The 12537-nt window shown below is 31.4% G+C and overlaps 1 protein-coding gene across 3 annotated transcripts in view; it reads right to left on the reverse strand.

Annotated features, from left to right (window-relative positions):
- The window catches only part of LOC107455730 (uncharacterized), a 51364-nt gene that overhangs the window by 34263 nt on the left and 4564 nt on the right, over positions 1–12537 (reverse strand). The window contains exon 1 of one of the 3 annotated variants that reach the window (XM_071177998.1): positions 6232–6302. The exons of the other annotated variants lie outside the window; for them this stretch is intronic. The gene's annotated coding sequence lies outside the window, so the exon portion shown is untranslated. Of the gene's footprint in view, positions 1–6231; positions 6303–12537 lie in introns of those variants that run through there. 3 annotated transcript variants of the gene reach the window in all.

Here is a 12537-nt window from a genome sequence, read left to right on the forward strand (position 1 = left end):
TAATAATAAATATCTTAAAATTAATTTTAAGTTTCAAAAGCACTAAATATTTTCCGCGACTGTTTTTTCCGCCCCCAACATTTTTGTTTCGTCGTTATTAAATGCTAACAATACATACCTCCATTTTCTTTTTATTATTATTTCGTTTAATAAAACAAACAACAGAATAAATATAAGCATTTTTTAAGAGAAAAAAAAAAACTGCTACTGGCAATAGCTTGCCAGCTCCTGAAACCGCAGCTCCCTTCAAATACCTCTCAAAGCTTATTTCAAAGAGAAAGTCGAGATAAACTTGCAACACTTTAATTTTATTACGGCAACCATTATTTTCTTACAATCAATTGTTAAGAAAACGAAGACCCTTCCAAAAATTTAAAATACCCGTTCAAAAAACCATAAAGTTAATGTTATACGTTCTAAGAGGCATAAAATTTCTAAAATGCTAAATCCAAAAATTCACTTGTTTTCTGGACTGGGTTCAAAATGAGTTGAACATTAGTAGTCGTAACCCAAAGTCGGTTGTTCAACGACGGTTATAACATAAAAATGAACTAATAATGAGACGTGGTGGCTCAGGGGATAGAGCATTTGCCTTCCCATGAAGGTGAACCAGGTTCAAATTTCAGAACTGGCTAATCGATATGAATTTCACACCCGGCTCGCACCGACCACAGTGCTGACGTAAAATATCCCCAGTGGTAGGCGGATCTTGGGTTGGAGTCCCCTTGCCATCAGGATAACCGTGGGAATTTTTCGAACATTTAACGAACATGGGGGGGTTAATTCCATCAAAAAGATCTCCACGAAGTCAAATGTCTCCTTGTACTTGATCCAGGAGTTTCCTTGTCTTCTGGATTGGGTTCAAAATGACAAGGTTATGGAGTTGAACCATTAGTAGTCGTAAACCCAAAATTGGGTCGGCTGTTCAACTTCGGTAATAAAATAAAATAAAACGAACTGATAATAAATAATAAAATTAATTTTAGTTCCAGAAAACGGTTTCACTTTTAAAAATGTAACGATTCGCCATTGCTCAATGATTCAAATGTTATTGTGAAGGATAGGGGTTCTATTCCCGGTGGCGGCTTAAAGCTCAATCAGTTTTAGATAGATGGGTACAAGCTGACCCTGGGAAGCGTCTTTCAACTTAATCTGTGAAAATAAGTTAAGTCATTATTTAATTTTTTTTTAAACGAAAATCAATCTGCGTTTGAAACTTACGCGCCTGATTAACATTAATTGATACGTAATGTAAGATTGCTAAAATGATGAATGTTTTAACTTATCAACAACGGATGTTGATAATTTAAAAATAATTATTCAGCATTATTACAATCTTACGGTTAAAAGTTATATTACGATCTGGAACTATTAATGAAAATTACTTCACGATTGTCATCTCTAATGAAATAAGGGAAAATCTACAGCATTTTGAAAATATTTAAAAAACAAATTTTTTTTTTTTATTTGTGTAAATTATTGTTTAATGTTTATTTTGATCTTAATTGTTTTCTAAATTATGAGTTTAAAACTAAGAGAATTGATTTTTTTATGATCATTATTATAGAGTAATTCAATATTACATTTTAAAATTAAGTTATTTAAATCGGTGTCAAATTATTTAAAATTTTTATTTTTGTACAAATTTCATTAGTATACTATTATAAATTACAATGAAAGAGATTCGTTAAATTAACGATCTCTTTATGATTTAGAAATTAACCATCAGATTCATACACAATGTGATGCATGCAAAAATCATCTATATATATATTTCTCTTACACGGCGACAAAAAAAGCCTCATTACAACTCCCCGAATGGCAACGCTAGAAAATCGACCCCTGATTGCAGCTAAAAATGTCACATGCTAAATCTAGCTGAGATGGCTCAACATATAGCGCTTTTAAAAACGGAAACTGAAATAACCAGAGAGAGCATAAGCTAGGCAGAAGTGAGTAGACTTAGTCGATAGATCTCTATTTTAGTATTTTGTCAAAAGCGCTTTTTTTCGCGAGTTTATATATTACGAATTGATTTGACGATTTTTGATTTATATCTCGAATTTATTTGACGATTTTTGATTTATATCTCGAATTTATTTGTTTTATTATCGTTATTAGTTATTCATTGAAAAATGAGTCTCAGTCAATGAGTCTTTATTTGAATTCATATTTATTTTAATGACTTAGTATTTACTAAAAAGATGTAATTTTTTTTATATGGATTTGAATGATTGTTTTGAATTCTTAGAATTGTGTGCATTTGCAATGTACCTAAGTTAGTAGCGAGCGAAGCGATCTTGGTACGCGAAGCAAACCATATAAGATTGCGTAGCAATTTTCGGGGGTTGGCGAGCGTTAGCGAGCAGGGGGCGCAACCCACTAGTAGTATTTAATATATTCCGTCTATTTGGTAAGGGAAAATATTATATTACGGTTGTGAATTCACCGAATTTTTTTATGTACATAATCTTTCATTATTTTAAAAAAATGATTATGATTACTTTTGTTCTCTAACATAAGAGAAATATTTGGACGTGAGAGGCACAAGTATAGGCAAACAGAGTTATTGCCATATTATGAGACGCGCACTCTAAGATTCTTTGTAAAATCTTAATTATCAGGTAACCTTTCCTTACGGACTGTTGGTTATACCCATAAATAATACGGGACTCGTGAAACAGAAAAATGCTCGTTAAATCCGAATTCAAAATAATTGAAAACAACAAAAAGAATAAAGCGAACCACTTCGTTTAACTAACTTTAATTTAAAGTAAGGGCCGTTTGAAAATAAAATCTAAACAGAAGAAAATTTTCATGATGCAAATTTATTTTTTGACTTTATATACGTTTCTCTTTTTTAAATAGTTGCCAAGTTTGCTTAAATACTTATTATACCATACAGTTACTTTTAGAATACCCTCTTCATAGTAACCTACCGCCTGCTCCGATAACCAAGACGTAACGACCGTTTTCTCTATCGTTGTACTGGTTGCCGCCAAAATGATGTTTAAAACATCGGAAATGATGAAAATCACTCAGCGCAAGATCTGGGCTGTATGGAGGGTGAGCCAAAACTTCCCAGCCAAAAGAGTCCAATGAAGCTCGGGATCGGAATGAAGCTCGGAAGAGTCCAATGAAGCATTATAAGAGAATCGTTGTCACGGAGTAGCAAAATTTCCTGTCAGCAGGAAGCTTCGTAAACTAGACCCTGGCTGCACATATTCACGGGCACGAATGTGCCCGTGAATGTTTGCAGCAGCAGGTTTTTTGCCGACTAAAAACGCATCATACGCGGCGGGGGACTTGTTAAACTTAAGACATTTAAAGACAGACGGCTTAGAACTGACCGTACAGATCAACTACGTAGCTGTAACAGTTCTCAAGAAATGTTAGGACACGACGCACACGTCACCTATTAGTGTACACAACAAAACGGCCCTTAATTAAAAAATAACATTCGTACAAACATTTTTCTTCTCCTTTATGTTAAAATTTCATAATTTTGTCTTTTTTTTAAAAAAATCATTTATTGTTGACATTAAATTTGTCAATATTTTAAACAACAAAGAGCACTTTTAAACAGCAAAGAGCAGAGTAACATGTATTTCTCACATGTTACTCTGAAATACGTCTAAAACCCCTCAGGATATTAAAAACCCCTTCAAAATTTTTTTGCCGTATCTTCCGGCCACCAGACGGTGAGTGGAAAGATGATACAACTATGTATTTCAATAAAGAAGTAAGCATAAACAAAAGCCCGGAAATTCAACGAGAAAAGTTTTGATTAGAAAGTCACTGCTAGCTTATTGTTATTTAAGCATCATCATAGTTGGCCAGACAGCCAATGCCTTCCACTGAAGATTTCTCTATAACGACTTCCGATTTATCTTTGATCTCCAATTCTTTTCATTAATTGCATGAAAATCATACTCCACCAAGTCAGCCCATCTCAACCGCGGCCTTCCACGCTTTCTTGTTAAAGTGGTTCTAAAAAGCAGCATCTTTTTCTATTGTATTGTCATCACTCATTTGAATCACGTGGGACATCCAATTAATTCTATTTATTTTTATGTATATCAAATAATATCGAGTTGTTTATAAATCTTGTACAGTCCAAAGTTAAATCTCCTCCTCCAGTTATTGTTTTCACATTTACCCCACCAAGTATACTCCGCAAAATCTTTCTCTCAAATAGTGCGATACAATTTTCCTCCAGTTTTGTCATTGTCCAAATTTCAGAAGCGTATGTCATGAATGGCTGGACTTTTTATTTATTCTGTAACTTATACAACGAGACGATATTTTGGATCACTTGATTTCGTTTTTATCGAAAGTAAATGAGAGTGCGAATTCTAACTTTTTAAGATTCACAAAATATCTACGCTATCATTTGATTCTGGTAAATATTAAAGCATTATCATTCAGAATAATTTAGATTATTTAAAAGAAGTTCATGATTTGAGCATGATTTTTATTTCACCGATTCGCATTTCACATATATTTAAAAAATTCCGCAAACCATAGATTCTGCTTATTATTATTTTTTTTTTTTTACCTCTCTAATCTCTATGGAAGTCCCTTAGAGGAAATCACTTCTCTATGGGGGGAGTCCCAAATCGGGAGAAGGGAAAATTCATTATTTTGTGGTGAAAAAGATTTTACAAATCTTAAAACTCTTTTGTAACTACACTCATTGTCATAAAAATGAAAGCACCTAGAAAAAGAACGAAATTTTACATGTGTGTTGATATGAGTAAGCGATTAAAAAGTGATAATTTATTGCAGTAAAAAAATTGCAAATCAATGGAGGTTTTAGTCATAGAGTTGACATACTGACCCTACTACAACTCTTGGAATCACCTGTAGTGCGAATGCAGGATGCGATACGCTTGGTCAATGGAGGCACACAAATCACTTATGATGTTCCCCCGCGACACCCCGTCTACAAGTTGCTGTCGACTGAACTGTCAAACTTTCCGAACCAAGTGATGCTTCTTCGGTGACAAACAAGGGGATTTCAGGGAATTGTGGAAACATTGTTATGGCACCCTTATTACTGTGTGAGCATTGCTTGTATTTTGCGTTCTATTTTACAACCGATCGTTGAACAGCCGACCCAATTTTGAACTTACAACTATCGATATTCAACTCCGTAGTCTAGTAATTCCAGAAGACAAGGAAGCTCCTGGATTACTAGTAAAAATTTGCTATCGTAGAGGATTTAAATGATGGCAATAACCCACGTTAGCGTTAAATGGAGAGGAAAACTAGATAAAAAAACAATGGTTAGTTTAGTTTAACGGCAAGGGGACTTTAACACGTGATCCGTCTACCAATGAGGATATTTACGTCGGCACTGTAGTCGGTGCGAACCGAGTGCAGAATTCGCATCGATCAGCCATCGCAGGGATTCGAACCCGGGTTACCTTATTGGGGAGCTCGATCCATGGAGCTACCACGGTTCTGAGCCTTTCTTACATAATTTTATAACCGTCATTGAACAGCCGACCCAATTTCGGGTTTACGACTATTCATGTATAACTCCATAGCCTTGTCATTTTGAACCGAATCCAGAAGACAAGGAAACTCCGGGATCAAGTACTAAGATAAATTTGCCTTCGCGGAGAACTTTTTGATGGAACTAACCCACATTACGTGAAGAGGAAAACCGCCGCGAAAACCTTCCACGGTTAGCCTTATGGGAAGGGAACTCTAACCTACCATCCTATTATCAGTGAGGGTATTTTACGCCAGCACTGAGGTCAGTGCGAGCCAGGTGCGGAATTCGAATCGACCAGCTATCGTTGTGATCGAACCCGGGTCACCTCATTGGGAGGAGAGTGCTCTATCACCAGAGCCACCATGGCTCTCTGAGCCTTGCTTGTTAAAAAATGGCTCCGTAAAATGTCATGAGTGGCTGAAGGATGTCACGAAGATACTAATGGCTAAATATTAGGGGGCGATCGTGGGTTGTATTCGATTTCTCTCCATAGCACTATACCAGCTGTAAAAGCTGTGTGCCACTGTACAGTGTTGGCAGGATTGAAACCTACCCATCGTTGCCTAAGTTTAATGTGGTATAGCTCTCGACGGGATTAAATTGCAACCGTATGGAAAAAGGTCGTTTTCCCTAATGAATCCAGATTTATTCTGGAAAGTAGTGAACGCCTTAATCCTGACTACGCTGTTTCTAAAATTTTAAGTTTGAAAATAAATAAGACGTCTTACTTTGCATAAATTTTGAATTAGTTTTGAAGCAATCATATAGTTCATCTTTACGATGTTTCAATGCAAATCGCTATAAAATTATACTTTTCTGCAAGGAATGCATGCCTATAGCTAAAGACCTAAAAAAAAGGAGACCCCTTTAAAATTTTAAATTAGTTTCGGAGTTATAAGATTTTTGTGATTTTTTTTTTAATCCCGAAATAGTAACAAAATAAAAAATTTTTTGATAGATACAAAATCAAATATTCAGCCTTCATTAAAAATGGATTATTTCAACTAATAGCGGATGCTGTAATATCTATGAATATAGGCGAATAGTCGTTGGGGGGGGGGAACACNCGTTGGGGGGGGGGGACACGTCCTTTCTCCCAATAATTTTTAGAATTTTTTTAAAATTATTTCTTTTTTTGACCGCAAAAAGCTACTTTTTAATTCATAAGTATAAAAGCTGAAAAAAAATTTAAAATCTCAAATAGCTAATATATAATTTTACAAAATTTTATGATTATCACATTAATATAATTCTTTATTTCAGTTTATATACGTGTTGAAAAACTATTTAATGACTTTTGAATTGGTCATAATTGTAGTTAGTTATTTAATTTATTTTATGCATAATAATTTTTTTTAAAAATTATAATGATTATTTCTCAATTCTTTACCTTGCAGTCAAAAGTTTTCCAATATTATTTTAATTTGCTAGTAGGCTCCGCAACTCCCATAATGTGACACAATAAGAGGTATCAGAAAAATAATTTCACTTGTTAAATATATAACGATATACAACAAATGACAGGATATACTTGGCGCTATGTAGACTAAAGCAAAAACGTGAATAAAGCCAGAAAGTACATACTCAGGGTATGATGGGGTGCTAGGATCCCAAGGGGGCACTTGAATTAGAGGCCCCTTGAAAGAATGAAATATCCGCAATTTTTTTGGAAAAAATAATAAAGAGTTATTAATTTCGCTCAGTAATTTGATTTGCAAAATTTATAAGAAATTTTAAACATTATTTAATGAGCTAAATATTTTACATTTAATTTCAAAGCACTTATTTTTTTGACGACATCTACCTGTATATTTTAGAATTTATTGTAAAAAAACAGTTCTGTTAGACTTAATTTAATTATTATCATAAAATATATGACAGGAAATTTTTTTGGTCCGTCTCCAAGAATATGTTTATTTTTTCTCAACCCTGAATTGTCGAAGCAGTTTAAAAAGTCGTTTATTTCAGTTCAACCCAAAAAATGTCCTAGCGTGTTTTTTTCTCTTTTTTACTCAATCAATATTTAAATTTCCTGAAACAAAAATGTTTGTCATAAATTTACCACTGCATTTAAACTTTTAAGAACTGATACATGAAAACGTAACTTTTCGTAGAAAAAAAAGTATACACAATAAAACCAATGAATCAGCTAAAAATATTGAAATGCATGCCTTGCAATGAGCATTATAAGAAGATATTAACATGTATGTAATTACTTTTCCTTAAATAACCAATATGAAGTCAGAAAAAATCAGTCGATTTATTTCATTATTTCGAAATGTTGCAGAAATTTACCCAACATATTTCTGTTTTATATGAAAAAGTTTAAAAACTGCTTTCAAATAAAAATTTTAATTGTAGTCATAATCATCATTGCCAATACATCTATAAGTCCAGGGAAAAGAAAATAAATCTGCGAGCAGTTTTAGGTTTCAAACATTTTGCAGGTAGGACCCCAGTTTGCACAACCCAAAAGCTTGTTAACTTAGAATTTAATGCACATTATTATTTGTTTCATAATTCATTATTGCATACAAGTATTATCATTCCTTTTTTCCCCTATTTTTAGAGGGGGCTAATTTGTAAGGGACCCCTTGAAGCAAAAGTTTTGTAGGTGGGGCAGTCAGGTTTCATTATTCATTATTGTGAGAGAGAAGTATTCTCTTTTCTTCCCTTCCTATTTTTAGAGGGGGCTGATTCCCTTGGTGACAAAGTTTTTGCAGGCGGGGGGCCCAGTTTGTACATACAAAAGTTTCCTGAACAGAATTAGTGAATTAACTTACAACTAGCAGTATTCTCTCGAAATTTTAAGCACAAGCATTATGCTAACGATGCAGTTCCCTACAGTTACTTAAACTGCAAAACACTTACGTAGCTTCAGACTTATTCATAAAATAAAATTCTAAATAAATATTTTATTCATAATGCCAATAATAAAAAAAATTACAACAAAGACTTTTTTAAAACTGTATGAATTTGTATGATTTTTTTTTCCTCAAAAGGACATGGTGTAAGACAGCACCACCTTAATGGAAGACCCACCAGTTTGGCTGGGGCCGATCACATTTTCAAGTCAATGGCCAGCCCGAACCTTGACTAACTATAGTCTCAGTTCTACAAATAAGAACCTTCCTCAATGAGTAAACACCAAATGTTGTCATCATTATCATTTGGTTCTTAGACTTTGATGAAAATGGTTGTTTATTGAACTGAAACTATAGTATGTCCTTTTATGTACTTTCAGTTATGCTTTATTAAAATTGTTTTTGCTTTAATATATAACGATAATTTATATTGGAGGTTTCAAGTGGAAATATTACGCTCTGTAAATTGTATATATATAAATATGTCTATGAACTAATATCGAGAATCCGTTTTCTTTCTACTGACAACCTCCCTCTTTGTCTCAGTGACATCAAACAATACTTTTCTACTGACAATATTTTTATTCATTTCAGAGGAATTATTTTTAAATTTAAATTTCAGCAATTCGAATTTTTCAATGAATATGTTATTTGAAAGTTTCTTCCAAGATAAATTTGACAATTTAAAAACTTATTTACTAACAAGTAAAAGAAAATTTTTTTTTAAACTTTTCAATTTTAGTTTTACTTTGAATTTATATAGTTTTTAATTTTCTTTTAAACTTTTGCTGATGAATTCAAGATGAATAATACACCCTTTCATAAATTCCAAACTATTTTTAAAAATTAAATTATAGAGTTGTATTTTTTGCCAACGAATATTAATCTCCTAAAATATCTTGACTTTTTGCTAATTAATTAATCGGCATACCATTTAATGTCTTTTTTTCGTAAAGTTATTGTATTGATAATCAATTTTATAACTTTAGTTAAACAGTGTTAAATAAAATTTTTTTAAATGATGTACAAAAATTAAATAGTATTTATTTTATTATTATTACATAGGAAACAAGCTAACTCGCTCAATCCACAAAAAACGAGGACACGAGAATAAAAATTTTAAGATTCAAATTTTGTATATTAACAGCAAAAATGCAAGCTGTTTTATATATTAAGGAAAAAGAATTTTAAAAAAAATTTGTTGTTAATTTGCTTATTTTAATATATATAGTGACATTATATCTGTGTGATAAAATGAGTGCCAAAAATCTTTAAGTTTTATGGTATCATATACAGGGTCTTATTTATTATAAGACTTGGGAGGTCTGAGCCTATGGCCCCATATGTCAGGGAGCCAATTAAGTTCTACAAATATTTTTTTTGTGTTTTTCTTAAAGAATTGTCAATTAGAATGAGTTAACAATTGAAATAAAGAAAAACAAATTCATAATTTACTAACGCTATAAAAAGTTTAAAAGCATCTTGTACATCTAAATTTGAAGATCAATGGGGCCTCTTAACAGTTCTGTGCCTCAGATTTCAAAATCAGGCTATGCTTATACAGCTGAACAAAAAAATTTTCAAATCTCTGAAAACATACAAACTGACTACTATTATAGAGAGTTTTTGCATGCACAAATGTGTTTACTTATTTTTCTTACAAATATTGTCACACCCGTAAAAGAAAAAAAAAAGTGACATTTATACCTCCACAGAAAAATTTCTTTGAATTTAAATTTGAAATTTTGTATTCAAAAATATTTTATTAAGATACTTTGAATAACAGAAGCGAAAAAAAATTTGTTTAATATTAGTTACTAAGTAGTGTAGACGTGACATGTTCCTCTTGTGTAATGTAATCTAAACAAACAACTCACAAATGTAATCTAAACAAATTAGAGAGAAAATTTATGTAAATGGCAACCATAAGTGCCACTAAAAAAATTTTCAAGAGTGAACTTATTTTTTTTGACTAATTAACACGATCTAGTGTTGTTTACCAGAAATGTATAGCTTACTGCATCCAAAATGTACCTTTCCATGATAATGGCAAATATATTAAATCAATGGTTTGATTATTTTGTCAAAATTTTTTCATTTTATAAATTTATTTTTTACAGCAAACAAGATAAAAATAACAGCTAACCTAATAAATTTTTGTTACACCTTCAGTGAACAGTACTAGCAAGAAAATTATCGATGTAATAAGTGCTAATAAGTGAATATCAGGTAATACTAGTACTCATGAAAGTTCACCAATTTTTTTATGAAGCTTTTCATATCTTTACTCTCTTTTGTTTCATTATTTCTTGTTTGTAATAACTCTATAAATTTCGAGTTTTTTTAAAAAATAATCTCAATTTAACTTTAGACAGCATTTCAAAATGTTGGGTAAAATAAAAACTCGAACAAATTTAGGTACAACAGTAAAAATTTTGTTTAACACTAAACTGTTTGTTTAACTAACACTAAACATTGCAAGACTTTACAATACAATACAACATACAAGAACTGGTCTTTTGACCAGTTATTGCATGTTCAGTGTTGAGCAAGTAGACGTTCAATCAATCGCATTCTTTTATTGTGGTGAGATATCATTGCAACAATTATGAACAATGTTTTCATTAAAATTTAATATTTTATTGAACAATTTAATATTTTATGTATCGAAGTTTTGTTTTAAGAATTAAGATTATTTTTTTTCCATTTCTGTTTTTTTCTTTAACTTTAGTTTTTTTCATTAATAAAAACATGCACTTTTTTTATAGCTGTTTGACAGTTTTTTATTTATCTCAAATATTTCTAACGGATAACTATTATGGTTTTCCCCCCCTTTATCTTATACCAATAATGTAGCTAAATTTTGATTACTTTCTAACAATTACTAAAGTTACGTGGTTGAAAACTTTATTTGCTTCAAATAAATTTATAATAAGTGTCAAGAAAAGCTTTCTGTTTACAAAATTGACTACATAACATATATGCATTGAAAAACTTAACTTTTGTGGAAAGAAGTTAAAACAAAAAGTCATTAAAAAAATTTAACAAAAAAGAAGGAAAAAAAAACTCTGTAAAAAAAGGTGCTTATCAATTATAGAGACTGTGAAACCAAGTTTGCCAACACTTAAGAACAATGTCAGGTTCTAATTTACATATGTTGAGCTCCTGGGTAAAATCTCACAAACGTTTTCCTGCTATGCACTATTTACCCATTTTCTAACATGGAGAAACAAGCTTTTTGATGCAGAAAAGTCTGCACCAGAATGTTTGGAAAAAGGTGTTACTAATGCTCAGAGGGTTAATACATATTGGTAAATCAAAATATGACAAAATCCCGACCGTAAACGATAATAATATGTATAGAATACAATAATATCTCAATCATTTTTGATAACTATAATTATTGAATGCGATATAGTCCCGATCATTATCAATAACACAACATTTTAGAAAGATAATAACCATGTTAATTATATGTAACAATAATTATTGAATATATAGTCCCGACTATTATCAGTAACACAACATTTTAGAAAGATAATACCATGTTAATTATATGCAACAATAATTATTGAATACAATATTATTTTGAATTTTGTTTACCTTGTATTTGGGTAAAGAAATATTGACAAATGTAAAAATAACATAAATGAGTAAAATTAGAAAAATATAGTGATACACTGTTAAATATCAAAATGTTTTGAAAATACATCACAATAGTAAAATTCCTCCTTGTCAGTTATAGGGACAGAATATTCATAATAAAGATATCTTAGAAAAGCAGTCGCGGAAATGTAGTTGCCAACACACAGTCCCTATAACCGGGAATCATAAAAAGGCTTGAAATTTAAATTTTTCTAGATTTTTTTAAGCAAAAACAATCTTTTCCAATGATTTTTTAAGCTAATTTTAAATCCCCATAGTTTTCCATGTTCTTCCTGAGGTATGACTACAATTTGCCAATAAAATCTTAGGCATGGGTGCAAGTTGGAAAAAAGGCCAAGACTGAAATTTTTTTGACTAAAATACCTAACATACACAATACCCCCTCGACATATGCAAAATATCTAAGAAAACTTTACCATAATACATTAAGTTTAAATACTGTACAAAAAATATTTATTCATCTCTCTTTTGATAAAATAACAACAGGACATAAGAAAGTAGACC

Source organism: Parasteatoda tepidariorum, chromosome 2, assembly GCF_043381705.1.
Source record: "Parasteatoda tepidariorum isolate YZ-2023 chromosome 2, CAS_Ptep_4.0, whole genome shotgun sequence".
Classification (NCBI taxonomy): Eukaryota; Metazoa; Arthropoda; class Arachnida; order Araneae; family Theridiidae; genus Parasteatoda; species Parasteatoda tepidariorum.